The sequence below is a fragment of the Elephas maximus genome, chromosome 6 (genome assembly GCF_024166365.1).
Source record: "Elephas maximus indicus isolate mEleMax1 chromosome 6, mEleMax1 primary haplotype, whole genome shotgun sequence".
NCBI classification, from domain to species: Eukaryota; Metazoa; Chordata; class Mammalia; order Proboscidea; family Elephantidae; genus Elephas; species Elephas maximus.
This window is the reverse complement of record NC_064824.1, coordinates 121,602,250-121,624,661: the sequence shown is the minus strand read 5'-3', so window position 1 is coordinate 121,624,661 and position 22,412 is coordinate 121,602,250. Positions and strand designations below refer to the sequence as shown.

Here is a 22,412-nt window from a genome sequence, read left to right as displayed (position 1 = left end):
TGTGGCTGCCCGCACCCCTTGACTGCTATTGAATTTAGTTAACTGCTATTGAATTCAAGCCTTACTTCTCAATATTTAAAATAGCTGACAGAAGCAACTAACTGGCTGTCTCTAGTCATGGTGCCTGAGCGGCAGCTGGTAGACAGCAGGGGGACAGAGAACATGTGTTTAGGAGGAAGGCGCTCTGCTTCTGCCAAGATAAAATATAACGTGAACTTCTCAAAATCTTAGGGTGTGGGGGCGGTTGGATTCTGCTCAGCCTAAAAAGGACAACTGCCCACCACTCTGCCTCCCAGTCCTGTTCATTCCACTCTATTCTCACCAGTGTTTTCAATCTTTATTACATCTATGTTACCCCCTTCCCATCCCAAACGTGAAGCATGCTTTTCTTCATGGTAGAGTCCACTACAATACGTCTAGGACAATGCCTTTAATTAATACATTAAAGCATTTTATGAGCCTCTACTAGGTGGTAGGCACTATGCTAGGAGAACCAAAAAAAACCGTTGCCGTCAAGTGAGTGTTGACTCATGGAGACACCAAGTGTATCAGAGGGGAACTATGTTCCATAGGATTTTTAATGGCTTGAAAATGGATTTTTCAGAAGTAGATTGCCAGGCCTTTTTTCCAGAGTGCATTTGGGTGAACTGCCAACCTTTAGCCAAGGACATTAAATGTTTACACCACCCAGAACTCCGGCTAGGAGCACCAAATCAAACCCGTTGCCATGAAGTCGATTCCGACTCATATCAACCCTATAGGACAGAGTAGAACTGGCCCAGTGTTTCCAAAGAATGCCTGATGGAATTGAGCTGCTGACCCTTTTGGCTAGCGGCCGTAGCTCTTAACCACTACACCACCAGGGTTTCTGCTAGGAGCACAGCGGGTGCTTAATAAATGTTAATAAGAACCTAAGTGCTGTGTAGATCCCCCCGCCCAGAGCTCAGTAATATCTGACATGCACTGAGGGTTTCCTACATATGGGAGCCCTGGTGACGCAGTGGCTAAGAGCTCGGCTGCTAACCAAAAGGTTAACTGCTCCTTGGAAACCCTGTGGGGCAGTTCTACTCTGTCCTGTAGAGTCAATATGAATTGGAATCAGCTTGACAACAATGGGTTGGTATGTGTCAGGTATTCCTGTAAGCCCTTCATTTAAACCTCCCAACTACTCTCTGAAGGAGGTAGTAGTTCAGCTACATTTTCAGGTGAAGAAATCTACCCACAAGCTAATATAAAGTAGTAGAGCAAGAATTCCAGCAGAGCTCTATCTGACTCCAGAGACCTTGCCCTAAACCTCTCCATTGTATTGCTCAGTTATATAACCAGCCTTCCCTAACAGGGGCTGATGGTTGCCTTCAGGCTTCTATTTTTCCATGAGCTGCAGGATTGGCTTTGGAAGTTTCTGGAGTGGTGAAATGCAGAATCTCAAAGCTAGCACAAGATCACCTAGTCCTACAACTAAATTTTAGACTTGGAGACTGAGATCCACAAGGTGCTATGAAGGCAACAGTGCTGGCTACTGGGGCATTCCACATATTCTACATCTCCCACTGGGGAGTCAGGTTCTGAAAATTTTTCATTATGCCAATCACTTAAATCAAGGTACACATCTCACAAACATACCTAGCCTTAAAATAAAGTATAAGTGAAATCACAATTCACTAATATGCTTGTTCTTTTTCTTGGACAGCTTGGTCTTCAGCTGTGACGAAAATACTGCCAGCCCCCGTATTTGGTCCTTGTGTATGAGCAGTAACAGTAATTATGACAACAACGACATTACATTTTTATATACTGCCTTTCATCTCAGGTGGATAAGCCATGTTAAGTATCATCAGCTCATTAATCATCAGAACACTTTTTTGAGGTTACCCTTTTTAGTGACTGAGGAGCTGCAACAAAAGTAGAGTGACATGCCCAAGGTCACACAGCAAATTAGAGACAAATATCCAAGACTCCTACATCTCTCTTTTATACTCTCAGGTCTCTGGCCTCCTGTCAATTAATATTTGGGACATTTAGATCATAAAGCATATTTTATCAGACTAGCATTCACATGCCCTAATACATTTTTTTTGGTAAGACAATAGGCTTATAAGGATTAAAATTTAAATAGCCTGCTTATTCTTTTTCAGTATGGATATATCGTGCTATTTCTAACATTTCCTGATATTCTATTCCCAAGCTCATTTTATTTTTTATAATATTTTATTGTGCTTTTGGTGGAAGTTTATACAGCAAATTAGGTTCCCATTCAACAATTTCTACACATATTATTCAGTGACATTGGTTACATTTTTCAAAATGTGTCAACAATCTCATTATTTCCTTCTGGTTCTTCTGTTTCCATTAATCTAGCTTCCCTGCCCCCCTTACCTTCTCATGTTTGCTTTAGGGTAAATGTCGACTATTTGGTCTTGAAACAGGCTACTCAGCTATATCTTGAACAGTACCTGAGCCAATTTTTTTTTCTTCTTCTTTCTTCTTTCTCTTCCCCAGCCCATCCCTGCCTCCAAGTAAAATTCTGATGTTAACTCTCCAAATGGTTAAGTGTTAACCAATGTTTCCTCTAGGACTGTAAAAAACAAGTGATATTGATCTAAGCCTGTCAAATAAGATGAAAGATTACTCCAGCTACCCCCTGAGCTGATGAGATGATGACAAGAAAAGATCAACATGTTTGAGATACGACCACTGAAACCACACAAACAAAAAAAAAAGAACACATTCTACATGTCCCTAAAACTTATGGCCCCTTTTCCCTTAAAAACCCGAGCTGATCGATAATCTAGTGAGACAGACGACTTTAAAAAGAGATCATTCCCCTCTGTCTCCATATACCAGTATATCTAATAAAGCTCTTGCTACCCACCTCACCGCTATCTCAAGAATTGGCCATTTACGACAGGCAGCTCTAACTCACGGAATTGCAGTAACGGTCTCGTACACATCATTTTTTAAAAGAAGCACAGTTGTCATGGTTGATGGTTTATTTTATGAGCCAGTCTTTTATTAAGCTGAAAGGTGACTTCAAGGAGCAGTTTAGTTCCAACTTTAAGGGGTATTAGGGTGATAGTCTCAGGGGTTCCTCTAGTCTCTACCAGTGCAGTAAGTCTGGCCTTTTTTGAGAATTTGAGTTTTGTTCTACATTTTCCTCCCATTCAGTCTAGGACCATCTATTGTATCCCTGGTCTGAACAGTAGGTATTGGTAGCCAGGCACCATCCAGTTCCTCTGGTCTCAGGATAAATGAAGCCATGGTTCGTGTAGACTATCAGTCCTGTAGACTAGTTTCTTTGAGTCTTTGGTTTCTGCCTTTCTCTTTTGCTCCAATTAATTTTGAATACAGAGCCTTGGTAGTTATTAATATTGTTGTTGTTATTTGCTGTCGAGTTGATTCCAACTCACACCCATCCCATGTGTTTCGGAGTAGAACTTTTCCATAGGGCTTTTTTTATATATATAATTTTTATTGCACTTTAAGTGAAAGTTTACAAATCAAGTCAGTCTCTCACACAAAAACCCATATACACCTTGCTACACACTCCCAGTTACTCTCCCCCTAATGAGACAGCCCGCTCTCTCCCTCCACTTTCTCTTTTCACGTCCATCTCGCCAGCTTCTAATCCCCTCTACCCTCTCATCTCCCTTCCAGGCAGGAGATGCCATAATAGTCTCAAGTGTCCACCTGATCCAAGAAGCTCACTCCTCACCAACATCTCTCTCCAACCCATTGCTGCCCAGTCCAATCCATGTCTGAAGAGTTGGCTTCGGGAATGGTTCCTGTCCTGGGCCAACAGAAGGTCTGGGGGCCATGATCACCAGGGTCCTTCTAATCTCAGACAGACCATTAAGTCTGGTCTTATGAGAATTTGGGGTCTGCATCCCACTGGTCTCCTGCTCCCTCAGGGGTTCTCCGTTGTGTTCCCTGTCAGGGCAGTCATCAGTTGTAGCCAGGCACCATCTAGTTCTTCTGGTCTCAGGATGATGTAGTCTCTGGTTCATGTGGCCCTTTCTGTCTCTTGGGCTCATAATCGCCTTGTGTCCTTGGTGTTCTTCATTCTCCATTGATCCAGGTGGGTTCAGATCAATCGATGCATCTTAGATGGCTGCTTGCTAGCGTTTAAGACCCCAGACGCCACTCTTCAAAGTGGGATGCAGAATGTTTTAATAGATTTTATTATGCCAATTGACTTAGATGTCCCCTGAAACCATGGTCCCCAGACTCCTGCCCCTGCTATGCTGGCCTTCAAAGCATTCAGTTTATTCAGGAAACTTCTTTGCTTTTGGTTTCGTCCAGTTGTGCTGACCTCCCCTGTATTATGTGCTATCTTTCCCTTCACCTAAAGTTCCATAGGGTTTTTAAGTCTGTGTGACCTTTAAGAAGCAGGTTGCCAGGCCTGTTTTCCAATGCACCCCTCAGGGACAGATTACCCAATGGGCAAGGTACACACGGGCTTAATTGTGCTTACTTACTAATCTGTAGTACACAATTTCACATGGTTTTCACCACGTCTTTGATGAAACCACATCTATCCTGAAACCCATGTGAAATTGTGCACTGCAGATTAGTAACTAAAGACAATTAAGCCCGTACGTACCTTGCTTACTATAAGCTGGTGCATGCGATGCTTACTGGTTAGTCCACCCCTGGTACCAGTGGGTGGGTTTGAACCACACCTGGCACCATGGGGTGAGTTTGAACAGCCAACCTTTCAGTTAGTAGTTGAGCACTTAACCTTTCGTGCTACCCAGGGACCTACTTATTGATATTAGTGGATATAATTCCATCTGTATGCTTAGCAAATAATACGAGAAGCTGGACTCTATGAAGAAGAACGGGGCATCAAGATTGGAGGAAGACTCATTAACAACCTGCATTATGTAGATGACACAACCTTGCTTGCTGAAAGCGAAGAGGACTTGAAGCACTTACTGATGAAGATCAAAGACCACAGCCTTCAGTATGGATTACACCTCAACATAAAGAAAACAAAAATCCTCACAACTAGACCAGTGAGCAACATCAAGATAAACGGAAAAAAGATTGAAGTTGTCAAGGATTCCATTTTACTTGGATCCACGATCAACAGCCATGGAAGCAGCAGTCAAGACATCAAAAGACATGTTGCACTGGGCAAATCTGCTGCAAAGGACTTCTTTAAAGTGTTGAAAAGCAAAGATGTCACCCTGAAGACTAAGGTGCCCCTGACCCAAGCCATGTTTTCAATCTCCTCATATGCATGTGAAAGCTGGACAATAAATAAGGAAGACCGAAGAAGAAATGATGCCTTTGAATTGTGGTGTTGGCAAAGAATACTGAATACACCATGGACTGCCAAAAGAATGAACAAATCTGTCTTGGAAGAACTACAACCAGAAGCTCCTTCGAAACAAGGATGGTGAGACTATGTTTCACATACTTTGGACATGTTACCAGGAGGGATCAGTCACTGGAGAAGGACATCATGCTTGGTAAAGTATAGGGTCAGCGAAAAAGAGGAAGATCCTCCAGGAGATGGATTGACACAGCAGCTACAATGATGGGCTCAAGAATGACAATGATTGTGAAGATGGCGCAGTTCTGGGCAGTGTTTCGTTCCGTTGTACACAGGGTTGCTATGAGTTGGAACCAACTCGATAGCACCTAACAACAATGACATTAACAATGAAGAGTAAGAGGGGAGATGAAGAGAAGCTTCAACTTTAAGAAAAAATTTACGTAAGGGATTTTAGGCCAGACCACAGGAAGGATGGCTTCCTCCTTGATCAAGTATCTCCCTTCTCCTCTTCTTTCCTTCCTTCAGTCCTTCCTTCTAATCACAGGAGTTCTATGAACTGATGGCTTATTCGGTGTATTATATTTCAAGAGAAGTGAGGCATGGGAGACTCAGCTGGGAACTCATGGCCAGGCTCTGTCGTGTAAGCATGGGTAAACTGGGCCAAGTCACTTAGGTTCTTCAGTGTCTTCAGAACATTCTTACATTCTTTTGGGCTTCACCGTCTCCATCTGTAAAATGACAAGGTTGGTAAGATGATTGCAGAGATCCTTCTGAGCTCTGCCAGCCCAAGATTCTTCCTCCTTTCATTTCTTCTTTGAAATTTGCTTAAATCTAATGGTTTAAAATAAAGATGTACTTTATATGTGTCAGCAAAGATTCTTTACCTATATATTTATTTTAAGGAAATGCCCTAAGAAACCCATTGCTGTAGAGTTGCTTCCAACTCATGGCATTCACGTGCGCCACAGAGCAGAACCGAGCTCCATAGCGTTCTCTTGGCTGTAATTGTTACAGAAGCAGATGGCCAGGCCTTTCTTCCGTGGAGCCACTGAGCGAGTTAGAACCACAAACCTTTCAGTTAGGAGCCCAGTACTTAACAATTTCACCAGTAAAGGACTCCTTGTATATTTACTTTAGTGTTCCACAAAACCAAATCTTTTTTGTATGCCCCATGATTCACTGTATTTTATTTCCACTTTAGTTATTAATCTCTCCTTTTTTCCTCCTTGCTCATGGAATTCCAGTCGTTTGAGAATCCAACAAACTTCAAGACTCTTCTCAGATGGCTAATTTGTACTTTGATTGCACTGAATATTTTCAAGCTGGGCTTTGCATATGAGATAAAGGAGAGGGCAGAATAGCCTGGTTTCCCACAGAATTACCATCATCAATTTTCCTGTGTTCCAGACTCAGTTTCCTCCAAGGATATTCTTACAGATGCCACCAGCAAATTTCTTCTTACAGATCAGGACGAACTGCTTCACTCAGGTGGGCATTTTTAGGAATTCTCTAATAGCAGTATAGTAGTAGATTTTTTTCCCCCCAAAAGGGAATTATAGAAAGAAATTTCCTCATAATAAATCTATGATAGGAAACTATGAAGGGCTCAACCAAATTCTTAGCATTTGGATAGTCTAGGAGCAGATTTTGTCTAAATTGCTATAAACAGTTGATCTGGGGTATAAAAATATTCAATCTATGCTGTCAGTTACTTCAAGATTGTCCCCCCCCCACCCCCTTTTAATGATTTGAGCTAGTTCGAATTAGGTTCCTTTTACCAATAATAATAATAATAATCCTAACAGATACAGAAATTTAAATGACTTACTGGATCTTTGAGTATTATCACCATGATGATAATAAATATTTCATATATTTATAACCACTTGCCATTGATAGGCTTTTGGAATTAAATTTTCACCCACAAAACTGTTGTATTAACAGTTAAGCATGATTCAGTTCAACAAATCAGCTGTTAACCCCTCTCCTTGGAAACTCTGTTTTAATGGAGTCTTCGGTGCCAGATACCAGAGCCCTGGTGGTGCAGTGGTTAAGCATCTGGCTGCTAACCAAAAGGTCAGCAGTTCGAATCCACCAGCTGCTCCTTAGAAACCATATGAGGCAGTTTTACTCTGTCCTACAGGGTTGCTAAGGGTAGGAATCGACTCAACGGCAGCGGGTTTGGTTTTGACAGGGTTGCTAAGGGTAGGACTCGACTCAATGGCAATGGGTTTTTTTGTTTTTGAGGTGCCAGACTCTCTGCTTCCTTTTACTTCACACCAGGGGTTCCAACCAATTCATTCAGGTTCGAACACCTGCTGAGAATATGCATTTCCAGCAAGTTCTCAGGTGATGCTAATACTGGTTAGGGCGTAATTCTGAGAACCACTAGCAGAGCCCAACCAAACCCACTGCTGTGGAGTCAGTTCTGACTCCTAGTGACCCCATAAGTTTTCCAAGGCTGTAAATCTACTGAAGCAGACTGCCACATCTTTCTCCTGCAGAGTGGCTGGTGGGTTCTAGTCACCAACCTTTCAGTTAGCAGTTGATCACTTTAACCATTCTACCACCAGGGCTCCTTACTAGTAGAGCAGTGGTTCTCAAAATTTATTATACATAAGAATCACCTGGAGATCTTGTTAAATTGTAGATTCTGATCTGTGTATCTGGGGTGGAAATGCAAATTCTCAGCAGGGGTTTGAACGGAATGAACTGGTTTGATGTGCCGCTTCACACTGCATACCTCGCTATTCTCACTTTGCTGTTTCTCTACTCCCTCACCAAGTGGGCTTGTATTTCTGGGTTCCATTCAAGTGACCAAGCTCCCTGGGTAATGCAAACCGTTTGTGCGCATCTACTCAACTAAAGGCTGGCAGTTTGAACCCACCCAGTGATGCTGTCAAAGAAAGGCCTGGCAATCTGCTTCTGTAAAGATTACAGCCAAGAACAGCCCATGGAGCAGTTCTACACTGTCACACACGTGGTTGCCATGCATTGGAATCAACTGAGTTGCAACGGGTTTGGTTTTCAAGCGACACGAGCCATTTTGAAGGATTATTGGGAAGCTCCAGGCTTTTCTGTGAAAATCCCCCTGGAACACACTTTAATGTTCTAAATCCACCCCACACAGTGCACTAATTGTGTAAACAGAACTACGGTTAATACAAGGTCCACGTTGGTGAACATGAACCACTTTATCTTTCTTATTATTAAAAATAACCATAGAGATCACTTTCAGTTGCCCCCGCCCCCCGCACATTTAAAAATGATTTTAAATCTTTAAATACTGTGCTTTTGCTGGACTTTGCAATGCAGCTAATTGCTTAGAAATCAATGAACTTTATTAACCGGGTTTGTGCGTTATATAAACCAGGGGCCAGAGCTTTAGGGCTTAGGTTTCATTCTTTAATCTATTTTAGGATCACATTACCTAGCGTGGAGAACCAACCATTCCTATCATGAAATATCACTGCTGTTAAATTGCCCAGAGCCACCCCACAGGACAGTTTGGATTCCAAAATGAGAAAGAACTGCATGTCCAACTGAAATGACGCGGAGAAACTTGACGGCACAAAGCCGACCATTTATGGAAGGTTTTTTTTACTGCAAGTTAGAACCAAACAAACCTGTTCTTTGTTCCAAAGTGCTAAGACGAACACGTGCTTCTAAAATGGCGAGCGGATTTAGTTCCTGGCACGAAAAGAGCACACTAGCGTTATGTTTTTAAAATTGCATTAGTAAATGAAGAGGAACAGTGCGTATCCCTCCTTTTAGGAAAGCTGGGACAGATACTGTCCTATATTCCCTTGTTCTTCTGGGTTTATATTACATGTTGCTGTTAGGAATCGAAAACAATTTAGTGCTCACCCCTCACTTTGTTTTTCTTTCAGTACAAATGAGGCAAAGGCCTTCTCGCAGCCCCTGAGGCGGCTGGAGGCTGCACCACTCCCGCGCTGCTTTAATGTTATAAAAGTGGGACTTGAGCCAAATACCTCAGACAACACAATTAGCTACACAAATCAGGTGGGACCTGTTTTTCCGTTCATGACAGAGCAGGTTTGAATTTCACTTTGTCTTACTAACCCATTGTTGATACTGATTTATTTCAGGGAAAAACGATACCTCTTACCCTTTAACAATTTTTTTTTCAACGTAGTTTCCTACCAGTTATTTTAACCTCACAGGTGCTTTTTCCTTTTAAAGATTGCTTTCTGATTATGGAAACCCTGGTAGCATAGTGGTTAAGAGCTAGGGCTGCTAACCAAAAGGTCAGCGGTTTGAATCCACCAGGTGCTTCTTGGAAACCGTATGGGGCAGTTCTGCTCTGTTCTATAGGGTCACTAGGAGTCAAACTCCACGACAATGGGTTTTTGGTTTCTGATTATAAATATAAAACATATTAACTAGAGGTAGTTCCTGGGTGGTGCAAATGGTTAACGGGCTCAGCTGCTGAGGTTCGAGTCCACCCAGAGGGGCCTCAGAAGAAAGGCCTGTCTACTTTTGGAAAACCAGTCATTGAATACCCTATGGAGCACAGTTCTGCTCTGACACACATGCAGTTGCCATGAGTCAGAGTTGACTCCCTGGCAACTGGTTTTAAGTGGAAATAATTGTGAGAAAATTTAGAAAGACACAAAGAAGAAAATAAACGTTACCTCTAATAGTCATACCCAGAAGTAATCACTGTTGATTCTTGGTTGGCTGTTTTTGTTTGTTGGTTGGTTGGTTTATTTGTTTTGTTTGGGTTTTCCCTCCCCCCGAATTTATTTAGTCCCTCAGTTTGTCTACATTTTAGCTGCAAGATATCCTCTCGAAATAAGTAGATCAGGAATTACGATGTCAGTTTTGCCAATGAGGAAACTGAGGCCTGATGATATTCAGTGACATGTTCAGAGACCCGCAGAAAATTGGCCTCAGAGCCCAGGGTGGTCCCACCTTGGCCCCAGTGGTCAGCTTCACTACCCCCTTGCTTCTGTGACCTACGCAGTGTATCTCAGAGGTGTGTGTGTGTAAAGGGGGGCTGTTTTCTCAGTGATTACAATTATTGTTGTTGTTTCCTAGTCTTAAACTGTGTGACCTCTCAGAGAATTTCAGCTTACGTTTTAGGCTTGTGAAAGGGGTCTGACCTTTAGTTTATACTTCCTCCTGTTTAAAATGCTAGGGAGCGATCTTAAGTGGCTGGTAACCGTCAAGAGTACCTCTGTCCCTGCTCACAATTAATCACATTCCAGAACGTTTAATCACCATTCCAAACCCTGAAGCCTGTTATCTGACATCCTCCTAGCTTCTAGTTCCCAAGCAAACACCAAGATGGTCCATTTACAAGTTAGGGCAGGCTCTGTTTCTGGTTTGCATTAGTTGTGTTAATGCCAGGGTCTCTCAGGCCTGGTCATCAGTCCTTTGTCACTGTTCCTTTCAGGAGATCTAGGGTGACCTTAAGGAGCCCTGGTGGCACAGGTTTTTAAGTGCTCAACTGCTAACCAAATCCACCAGCAGCTCTGGAGAAGAAAGAAGTGGCAGTCTGCTTCCATAAAGATTACAGCCTAAGAAACCCTATGGGGCAGTTCTACCCTGTCCTAAAGGGTCGCTAAGAGTCGGAATTGACTCGACAGTACACAACAACAGGGTATCTCTTGTAAGGAGAATGTCTGCTGTCCTACTTTGACACCCCAGAGTCCCTTAGGTAGATATGCAGATGAGACCCCAATGCTTAACAAGGTCCTTTGAGAGAAAAGTGTTTACCTCACTTCTTGCTAAGGAAAAATGCATGTAATGTGGCATAAGTCTCACAATCTCGATGCATTAAGCCTAAATAAATCAGAACATATATGCTTTTGTTTACGCTTTAAAGAAACCTTAGTTTCAAAAGGACACACTCACTTGACATGTCTAATGAAAGATGATATTCAGAGGAAGTTCTTTTGTTGGTTTTTTCACGAGGAGATACTAGAGCTTATTATTTTCTGAGACATTCCAAATGAGTCTGGCAACAAGCACCTGACATGTAATGAAATAACTCAATGGTTATAAAGAGACGTTTTGTTTTTATTTAATGAAAAATGCAGTTTCTTCACAAGACTGGTCATTTTGCCAGCCAGAATTACCATCCACCAGTGAAGGATAGGAAACCCTGGTGGGGTAGTGGTTAAGAGCTACGGCTGCTAACCAAAAGGTCAGCAGTTCAAATCCACCAGGCTCTCCTTGGAAACCGTATGGGGCAGTTCTACTCTGTCCTATAGGGTTGCTATGAGTTGGAATGGACTCGACAGCAATGGGTTTGTTTTTTTTTTGTTTGGTTCAGTGAAAGATAATTCTTTATTCAAGTAATCTAGGAAAACAAAAGCAAACTGATTTGGAAATAAACAAATTATAGTCCCCTTGATACTTGTGAGGTCATTGGGTAACAAAAATGGTTTGCACGCCTCGGACTCGACAGCATCGGGTTTGGTTTTTTTGGTTACTAACTGAAAGGTTGGAGGTTCGAAGCCTCCCAGCAGCTCTGCAAAAGAAAGGCCTGGCAATCTGCCTTTGTTAAGATTACAGCCAAGAAAACCCTATGGATTCAATTCTACTCTGTAATATATGGGGTCACCGTGAGTCGAAATTGACTCAACGGCAATCAGGTTTTGGTATTGGTATTATGAAATAATTATGATTAAAAGATATACCTTTATTATAACTGTCAGTAAAGATGACCAGATCCCTACTGTAAAATGCAAAACATGGGAAAATCAAACATACTTGTGGACAGCCAAATTTTCATAGTTGACAGATTTTAACTATCACTCTGATGAGGCCAAGAAAATGTACTTCAAACAAGGAAATCATGAGTCATCAGTAAATATGGATATCAGTCTCAACCATCATATGAAAAATGCAAAGGAAAACCACACTGAAATGCCCTTTTTTAACCCACCAGATTGCTCTTTTGGCAAGGCTGTGAAGAAACAGGCTCTCATACATTCCAGGTGGGAGTACAATAGAGTAATTCAGCAATATCTAACAAGTATTTGGAGCCCTGGTGGTGCAGTGGTTAAGAGCTACAGTGAGCTACGGCTTCTAACCAAAAGGTCAGCAGTTCAAATCCACTAGCTGCTCTTTGGAAACCCTATGGGGCAGCTCTACTCTATCCTATATGGTCGCTATGACTTTGAATCAACTCAGTGGCAACAGGTAACAAGTATTTACCCTCTGTCTTAGTTTTCTAGTGCTGCTATAACAGAAATACCACAAATGGATGGCTTTAACAAACAGAAGTTTATTTTCTCACAGTTTAGGAGGCTAGAAGTTTGAATTCAGGGTGCCAGCTCTAGAGGAAAGCTTTCTCTGTCAGCTCTGGAGGAAGGTCCTTGTCTCTTTAGCTTCTGCTTCCTGGTTCCTTGGAGATCTCCATGTGTCTTGGCATCTATCTTACCCCATCTTTCTTCTGCTCCTTTCTCTTAATCTCTTTTACATCTCAAAAGAGATTGACTCAAGATAAACCCACCACTAATTCTGCCTCATTAACATAACAAAGATAACCCATTCCCAAGTGGGATTATAACCACAGGCATAGAGGTTAGGATTTACAACACATATTTTTGGGAGATGTCTTAGGCTGGGTTCTCTAGAGAAGCAAAACCAGTAAAGCGTATAAATCTATATGCAGAGAGAGATTTATATCAAGGAAATGGCTTACGTGGTTGTAGAGGCTGTAATATCCCAAGTCCGTGGGTCAGGATAGAGGCTTCTCCTGATTCACATAGGCAAAGGGGTTGGTGAACCGAAGATCAGCAGGTCAGAGAGCAGGGCTCTTCCTCACAAACTGTGAAGATCAATGAATCCCAAGATCAGCAGGGAAGACCACAAGTAAACCATTAGCTCAAATCCCAAGAACTGGAGGTCAGATGAACAGGAGCCAGCTGCAGGATCCAGAACAGTAAAAGTCCACAAGCCTTGCCACATACCCAAGGAAACCCCCTTTCAAATGATTGTCTGCTCACAGCGGATCCCATCATGGAGGTGATCACATTATAACAAATCTCATCATGGAAGTGATCACAACATCATACAACTGTCAAACCACTGAGAATCATGGCCTAGCCAAGTTGACACGCAACCTTCACCATCACAGGGGACATAATTCAATCCATAACAACAGCCTTGAAAAGAAGTCATGATTTCTGATACGAATCATCTTAATACAAAACTGAATTTTCCTTTTTTATTCCTTTCCTTCAAAATGGGTAGTCATGCATAGACTAAATTAAATAGCTAGACATGGCAGGCTGATGATCGATTTCTTGTCATTATTTTTTAAGAGTCGTTTCAATAAATCAATTTCCTTGCGTTCTGTTATACAAAAAGGATAACCAGTAGGTGGCCAATTTTTAAAACAAAAACAGTCCGAGAGCTTTTCTCTGGAGTTTTTTATTCTACATTTGCATAACGGAACAATGTTTCTTAATGTCTTCAGTTTTGTTTTGTTTTTTCCTACTTGCATATTAAGACCTTAGTACTTTGTATTCCAAACTATAAGTATTCATTCCATTGGGAATAGCCGTTTCCTTAGGTAAGAGAAAATAAAGTTTATCCAAAGATATTTTTTTTTAATAATAGTAACACCTATTTTGTCACCCTGGATAATGTACAGATTTAACATTAACCTCTTAGAGTTTTAGAAAAATAGATGTTTAAAAGAAAGAATTTTTTATGGCTTAAGAGAAAATAGTTTATTAAAATAATCATTTCCTTATGAGTAGCTATGAATTTTTTTAAGTGCAGCAGAAGTATACGTCTAATTCTTTATGTTTTAGTCTAACAAACAATACCACCACCTTTTCCCCGACACAGAATAAGAATTTGTCAGTTTATACTTTACACACCTAATGGAATCCATCCATTCATCACTCAAAATTCATTTCTTCAACGTCCCTCTTCCAGTGTCCTCTGTCTTCCGAACTAGGCTGTATGCAGACTTCCTGGTCCTGTACCTGGTTGGGAGATGATCTGGAATCTTCTTTGTGGACCCAGTCTCTTAGTTGGGGGTAGCGAGGCAGGTGAGGGAATCCTCACGTAGTCTTCTGAGAGCGCAAGCACGACCTTTGGGAGAAGCTCTGTGTTGAGGGGCAAGGGTCCTTTGTACATTGTGTCTTGCCCAGACGCTAATAAACTGGCACATCATCCCCATTCATTTGAGCGCATGTAGCTCCCTAGACAGAAAACCCAAGGAGGGGTGCTGCAGGGGACAAGCGTCAAAATCACACCCTGAACTGCTACCGGTGACATCTTCACAACTGTCTTTAACAGTGTTTAGTTTCACTCTTGCTAAATCAAAGGCTTTAAGGGGACAAAAACTGTGCCTTATATTCCGTTTTACTCCCCTAAAAAGCTTAGTACTTACTACATGGCTTTCAAACAGCAAGAAACCCGTTGTCATCCAGTAGATTCCAACTCACAGTGACATTATAGGACAAAGTAGAACTGATCCATAGGGTTTCCAAGGCTGTAGTCTTTAGAGAAGCAGGCTGCCACATCTTTCTCCTGCAGAGTGGCTGGTAGGTTTGAACCGCTGACCTTTCAGTTAGCAGCCAAGCACTTAACCACTGTGCCACACAGCAAGAGTACGATAAATATTTGTCTATGTGATTGGCCTTCATTCAGGAAGACAATAGTCATAGCCACGCATTAAGCATGATCAGCTATCTGAGTCAGGGGCAAAGTCACACAGATAAGCTAAATAGACTTATCAGCAGTCTAGTTTGCATTTGACTGTCTTGTGCCTGGATTGCCCTGTGCCTGGAACCAGGCTTTATCACCTCTCTGCTCCTCTCTCATCACCTCTCCTCCCTACACCCCAACAACTCTCACCAGGACCAAGGAAGCAGTGCAAGACCAAATTTCCAGGTTGGAGCCTTTGTAACCAGGAGCACATAACTTATCTGTACCATTAAAGATATATGCATACCAAAACCCATTGCCTTTGAGTCAATTCTGACTCATAGCAACCCTATAGCAACCCTGTAGGACAGAGTAGAACTGCCCCACCTGGTGGATTTGAACTGCTGACTTTTTCAATAGCAGACATAGCCTTTAACCACTACACCACCAGGGTTTCCTTAAAGATATAACGCTTAAGAAAACATTTCTTATTTCTCCTTAAACACACTTCTTAACCCTTCCTTGGGTGATGAAAAAGAAAGCTATTTCTTAGTTAATGCAATAAAAACCTTCAAGAAAGGAGTCACAAAATTTTATGCAGACAACAACCTATGAGACCTATAAGAAATGTCTTCCTACTAAAAACTCAATCTTTTGGTATAGTGATATGATTTCTAAAAGTTTATTTTCAGTGTCGGGCAATAAAATGAAGTAACATTTTTAATGAATTAAACCTTAAATCACCTTAAGGTATAGCAATATGATCATGTGAATTTGGAAATGGAGAACTTTGAATTGTATAGTGGTAAAGAATTTTTCTGTAGACACCAATTGGCCAGCGACTTCAAGAGGGAACTAGACTCAAAGGTTTTCTTTCCAGAACTTGGTAAAATGGCTCCCTTTAAGGGGCTTTTAAATGGCCAGTTTTCAATGGGGTGCTTGCTACAATCAATAGTAAAAGCCTTTTGTGTGCCTTTGATGCCTTTAATGAAGGCTAGTAGGCTCCATTAGGCCATGGCCCACCCTGCTGGACACTCAAATCCTGCCTCATACCTGAAGCCTGTGGAATTGAGGTTTAGATGGTGTGTCAGTTATACAGTGCTGCTATGACAGAAATATCACAAACGGGTGTTTAACAAACAAATTTATTCCCTTACGGTTTATGAGGCTAGAAGTCCAAACTCAGGGCACCAGCTCTAGGAGAAGGCTTTCTTTGTCTGCCGGCTCTGGGGGAAGATCCTTATCTCCTTTCAACATCTGTGGGCCTGGTGCTCCTTGGAGATCTACATGTGTCTTCGCATCAATCTTCCCCTGGGTCTAGGAGGTTCTCAGCACAGGGACTCTGGGTCCAAAAGACGTGCTCCACTCCCAGCTCTTCTTTCTTGGAGGTAGGCACGTCCCTCTCCTCTCTGCTCCTTTCTCTCCTTTTATCTCTCATAAGATTAAAGGTGTGACTCAAGCAAGGATGTAGAGGGTGATGACTTAACAAACATAATCTAATCCTCATTAACATAATCTAACCTCAGCAAACCTCAACAAACACAACCCATTCACAAATGGGATTATAACCATAGGCATAGAGGCTAGGATTTACAACACATCACAAAATGGAAGACAGCCACACAATACTGGGAATCATGGCCTAATGAAGTTGACACATATTTTGGGGGATGCCGTTCAGTCCATGACAGATAGAACACAGTTGTGGACCTCTAAGAGATTATTCCTACCTACTACCCGCCAGTTAGTATTTCATACTCTCTTGGCTTGCATGTTGCTGTCATGCTGGAAGCTGTGCCGTCAGTATTTCAAATACCAGCAGGATCACCCATGGTGGACAGGTTTAGCAGAGCTTCCAGGCTAAGACAGCATGGAAAAAAAGGGTGGCTACATACTTCCAAAAATTAGCCAATGAAAATCTTATGCATCACAATAGAGCATTGTCTGACTCCCTTGTATTTTGGACACATCATCAGGAGGAATCAATCCCTAGAGGAGGATATCGTGTTTGATGAAGTAGAGGGACATCGAAGGTGAGGGAGACCCTTGGTGAGATGGATTGGCACAATATCAGCCAATGATGGCCTTGAACATGCTAGGAATTTTTTTTTTTTTTAATAATTTTTATTGTGGTGAAATATATATAACAAAACATTTGCCATTTCAACCATTTTTACATGTTCAATCCAGTGACAATAGTTACATTCACCATGTTGTACAACCATCACCACTATCTAGTCCCAAATTTTTTCATCACCCATAACAGAGACTCAGTGCCCCTTAAGCAATAACTCCCTATTTCACCCTCCCTCTAGCCCCTAGTAATCACTAATATTCTTTGGTCTCTATGCATTTGCCTATTTCATATAAGTGAGAACATACAATATTGTCTTTTTGTGACTGACTTATTTCACTCAGCATAATATTTTCAAGGTTCATCCATGTCATAACATGCATCAGGGCTTCATTTCTCTTTATGGTCAATAATATGCCATTGTATGCATACACCACATTTTGTTTATCCATTCATCTTTTGATAGACATTTAGGTTGTTTCCACCTTTTGGTCATTGTGAATAATGCTACAATGAACATTGGTGTACGAGTATCTGTTTGAGTCCCTGCTTTCAAGTCTTTTGGGTATGAAGGAATTGCTGGGTCATTGCCCCATTCTTTTTTTTTTTTTTTCCAGGTGAAATTCTTTTTTTGTGTGTGCTTTAAGTGAAAGTTAACAAATCAAGTCAGTCTCTAATACAAAAATTTATATACACCTTGCTATGTACTCATTCATAGTTGCTCTCGCCCTCATGAGACAGCACACTCCTTCTCTCCACCATGTAGTCCCCGTGTCCATTGAGCCAGCTTCTGTGCTTCTCTGCCTTCTCATCCCCCCTCCAGACAGGAGCTGCCACATAGTCTCACGTGTAAACTTAAGCCGAGAAGCTCACTCTTCACCAGTATCATTTTCTGTCTTATAGTCCAGTCTAATCCTTGTCTGAAGAATTGGCTTTGGAAATGGTTCCTGTGTTGGGCTAACAGAAGGTCTGGGGACCATGACCTCTGGGGTCCTTCTAGTCTCAGTTAGACCATTAAGTCTGTTCTTTTTACGATAATTTGAGGACTGCATCCCACTGTTCTCCTGCTCCATCAGGGATTCTCTGTTGTGTTCCCTGTCAGGGCAGTCATCGGTTGTCACCAGGCACCATCTAGTTCTTCTGGTCTCAGGCTGATGTAGTCTCTGATTTATGTGGCCGTTTCTGTCTCTTGGGCTCATAATTACCTTGTGTCTTTGGAGTACTTCATTCTCCTTTGCTCCAGGTGGATTGCAACCAATTGATGCATCTTAGATGGCCGCTTGATATGGTAGCAATCTTGAGAATGATGCGGGACTGAGCAACATTTCATTTTGCTACACATAAAGTTTTCATGAGTCTGAGTGAACTTGGAGGCAGCTAACAACAACAAGAAATTCCCCCAGTAGAGCCAGGTGGCTCCCTGATGAAGTCTTCTCCAATTAAATAATAGGTCAGATCTGAAAGGAGCTAACCTATTAGGCTAAGGGAGACTCTGGGCAATGAGTTATACCCGGGGCCATACTTACTCCTCCTGGGTGACATGCAGTCTCAAAGCTCCCCATGACCCAGGAGGTCCCATCAGAGGTGACTGCAGGCTGTTAGCACTGTTTGTCACTTCTTAGTGCGCAGACTAAAGGGAATTTGCTGAGTGATAGATAGGCTGGGATTTTCATGGGACCCAGTAGATTAGCAGCCCACCCCATTCCTTATTGTCTACAAATTGGTATAATACAAAAAAGGATGAATTATGTTTTTCTCTAGGTACTGCTCAGAAAAAGGAAGTTTCTGCATTGTAGTCACCAGAACAAGAGAAGTCATTAACCATCCTCTTTCTGGGACGCAGCCCTTCTGTCTTTCAAAATTCTAATTATTTTATAGCAAATAAATGGTAGTGCTAAAGGAAGAGGCAGAAAGTTGGCCACTGAATAAGTGACTAGAAGTTTTTTTTTGTTTTTTAGCAAGGCCCGGAACTGCTGGCTTTTAGAACTTCCACACAATTCCTTTCAAAAGCAAGAGCGGGACAACTCCTTGCTGAAGGCAAATGGCATTAAGTTCAAAAGGAATAAAGACTTAATGGGGAACCTATATCTCCTGAAACCAAAGAAGATAAGCTGCAGGAAAGATTATTTTTTGGGGATGGGGGAGACTGGTGGGAAAGATGGTAACCCTTTTGCATTTATTCAAGATAGCATTAACTGGCAGAAATGCCATCTGCATTTACTTGCTGGGGGTTCAGAGGCCCTGGCAGCAGCCACAGAAATCTCTCCTAATGAGATTAAACACTTTTGAAAATGATCTCTGAAGCACAGACCCCAGGCAGTCTTTCCTTTAACATGAGGAATGGGTACTGCTCGTCAAGCTCCTGTTCTTAATCTTTGTCAAGTCGGGGAAAAAAATCCCCAACCGGAAAAAGTCAAGTCTTCAACCAGGGGTGGATTATCTAATAGGCAAGGTAAGCACAGTGTTTACCTTGCTTACTAGATCATCTGTAGTGAACATTTTTTCACCACATCAAAGATTCTGCTTCTAGATATGGCTGGCATCTGTCTCTGTCCCAACCCCACAGCACCTTCCTACAGAATCAAAGCCTCTTTTCAAATTTACAGTCCCTCACAGATGGGACCCAGTGAGGAAAGTAAGTACGGGCTTACTTGTGGTTACTTCTTAATCTGTAGTGACCAGTTTCACTTGTTTATTGCACAATCCACCCCTGTCTTTGACACATTAAGAGCAGGTTTTGAAAATAGAGGTTTACCTGCAGTGGTTCAGGTGCAGCAGGGAGGCTCCCTGGGGCCTGAGGACTGGGTATTGCAGGAGAAACTCACTTTCCCACTACCTGAGAGGGCATACCATAGCCCATCCATGCCCGGGGCAGCAACCTACAGCAAGAAGCCAAGGGCCATCTCATCCTGGGGAATGTCAGCTCAGGTCTGTTTCCTTCATACTGGACACTCACCCAGCATAGTGTCTGGCACTGAGGAGACGCTCAGGAAATATTCATTGAGTGAACCAACCAATGAATGAACGCGAGCTCTTGTCCAGCCTGGAACCATTTCCAAGGTTCTAGTTCAGGATTTATAGTGCCTTGTCCAGCCTTGATCTCTGGGTGTTGACTCCTGCAGTGCGAATATGGTCAATGTCCCCCTTCCCCATCCCACCCCCCAACCAGAGTAGCTCTCAGGCAGGAGGATGCCAAGCATGACCAACTGGGGGGAGGGGGAGGTGTTTTGACCTGTGAACATCATCCTTCCAGGTACTGGGATTGCTTACATTTCCAAGAAACATTCCAGCAGTCTTCCCATATGGAAAGGGCAATGTCTTTACTGTCATTTCATTTATGGTGCAAAAAGAAAAGTGATCAGGACCTTAGACTGTGGGATACTTTCCAGCAAGGATATTTTCCCTGGAATCGTCATCAAAAGGCAGTTTATCATATGTGGTCTCGTCAAGCAGCGCCTGGAATTTTCATGTCACACCTAACCCAGAAAAGAGAACACAACATGTAGTGTTTATTAAACAAAAGGCAGCTAAAAATGGCCTTTCACTTGTCAGAGTACTAGGTCTGCTTTGGATTTATCCTCACAGCAAAGATCTGGATGTACCACAAATATTTATGCTAGTAATAATGAGCACAGCAGGATATAGGACCAAAGAATACTATGCACAATGGGACTTTGTTCAAAGAAGAAATGGAGGAGGCATCCAGGTAATGTTTGAATGTGATAGCAAATTCACCAATAACAGAGCATTTCCTTTTTCCTCTGGAGATGGTAGCATTTGGGGAAAAGTTTGGTAATGATAGGATGAGCAAGGATGCCTTTTAATTTTTAGTGAAGGTGTCCTAAACTTTGCTTGATTCCTGGGTTGCTTGTAGATATCACTGACTAACGTATGGAGAAATTCAAATAAAGTCAGTATTAGTTTCCTTGGGCTGCTGTAACAAATTACAAGGAACTGCATGGCTTAAAACAGCAGAAGTGTATTCTTTCACAGTTCTGGAGGCTAGAAGTTCAAAATCAAGCTGTTGTCAGGGCCAGCTCTTTCTGAGGCTCTAAGGGAGAATCTACTCCAAACCTTTCCCTTAGCTTCTGCTGTTGCCGGTAATCCTTGGCATTACTTGGCTTGTAGAGGTATCAATCCAATCGCTGCCTCCGCATTACATAGAGTTCTCACTGTGTCTCTGTCTCTTCTTATCAGGACGTTTGTCATATTGGATTATGGGCCCATACTGCTCCAGGTTGACCTTTAGTTATCTAGTGCTACTATAACAGAAATACCACAAGTGGATGGCTTTATCAAACAGAAGTTCATTCCTTCACAGTCCAGTAGGCTAGAAGTCCAAATTCAGGGTGCTGGCTCCAGGGATAGGCTTTTTTTCTCTGTTGGCTCTGGAGGAAGGTCCTTGGCATCAGTCTTCCCTTGGTCTGGGAGCATCTCAGCATAGGAACCTCAAGTCCAAAGGACATGCTCTGCTCCTGGCACTGCTTTCTTGGTAGTATGAAGTCCCCCATCTCTTTGCTCGCTTCTCTCTTTTTTATCTCAAAAGGGATTGGCCTAAGACACTAATCTTATAGATCTCATCAGTATAACTGCTACTAATCCATTTTATTACATCATAGTGATAGGATTTACAACACATAGGGAAATCACATCGGATGATAAAATGGTAGACAATCATACATTACTGGGAATCATGACCTAGCCAAGTTGACAGGTATTTTGGGGGAACACAATTCAATCCATGACAACCTTATCTTAGCTAATTACACCTGCAATGACCCAATTTCCAAATAAAGTCACATTCTGAGATTCAGGGAAGGACATGAATTTTGGGAAGACACTATTCAACTTAGTACAATCTCTCAGGGGTGTACTGTGTTCCTGATAGCCTAGGAGGCAAAGGTATTTTTAAGCCCTAAATATCAAGAGTGGAAGCTGCTCACTCGGTTATGTGCTACCACAGACTTAAAGTAGAAAGAAAACAGAAGAGAAAAAGGGGGAACATGAAAGCAAGAACAATGAAAAGAAAGGGGGAGAGAATGAGGAGCACTTGGAGTAGGAAGAGGACTTTACTGGGAAGGGGTAAAGTCCTATGGGAGTCTCTGGGCAGTGCAAACAATTAATACACTCAGCTACTAACCAAAAGGCTGGAAGTTCGAGTCCACACAAAGATGCCTGGGTAGAAAATCCAGGTGATCTACTTCCAAAAAATCAGTCATCAAAAACCCTGTGGAGCACAGTTTTATTCTGACACACATGGAGTTGGCATGTGTCAGAGTTGACTTAATGGCAACCAGTTCATGAAAGAAAATGTAAGCAGCTGAGGTAGGAGTAGCTCAGATAAAGGATTTGACCTAGAAACAGAATGTTCAGGAAGCATTGTATTTTGGTATTTGTATACTTATTAAAAACAAAATC

At 42.1% G+C, this 22,412-nt stretch overlaps 1 long non-coding RNA gene across 1 annotated transcript in view; it reads right to left on the bottom strand.

Moving 5' to 3' along the window:
* Window positions 1–22,412, bottom strand: part of LOC126078143 (uncharacterized) — a 75,467-nt gene that overhangs the window by 31,393 nt on the left and 21,662 nt on the right. The window contains exon 2 of the long non-coding RNA XR_007517972.1: window positions 12,960–13,085. This is a non-coding gene — a long non-coding RNA (uncharacterized LOC126078143). The remainder of the gene's footprint in view (window positions 1–12,959; window positions 13,086–22,412) is intronic.